Source organism: Puma concolor, chromosome E1 (assembly GCF_028749965.1).
Source record: "Puma concolor isolate L17-30 chromosome E1, mPumCon1.1.hap2, whole genome shotgun sequence".
Classification (NCBI taxonomy): domain Eukaryota; kingdom Metazoa; phylum Chordata; class Mammalia; order Carnivora; family Felidae; genus Puma; species Puma concolor.
The window spans coordinates 15927802-15928108 of NC_141680.1; positions in this window are offsets into that span (position 1 = coordinate 15927802).

Genomic DNA, 307 nt, shown 5'->3' on the forward strand with positions numbered 1-307 from the left:
GTAACCAGTAGCTGCAACAGACTTGCTTTTTCGTTAACTATCTACCGAAGGGCTGCTCAGCCTGGCCCACTGCTGTGGGCCAGGGGAAGATGCATCTCACACAGTCCCTGCCCAGTGGTCCTCAGCCCGGCGGAGAGAAACACAGCCCAGTGTGGGAAGTGCAGGCCCCAAGGGGCACACTGACTAGCGATGGACTCAGTGGGGGAGAAAGGCTATAAACACTTCACAGAGAAGATGACATCTGAGCTGGGTCCCAAAGGATAGGCTCCAAATTCTGTAGCAAGTGGCAAATAAAATCTAAATTGGC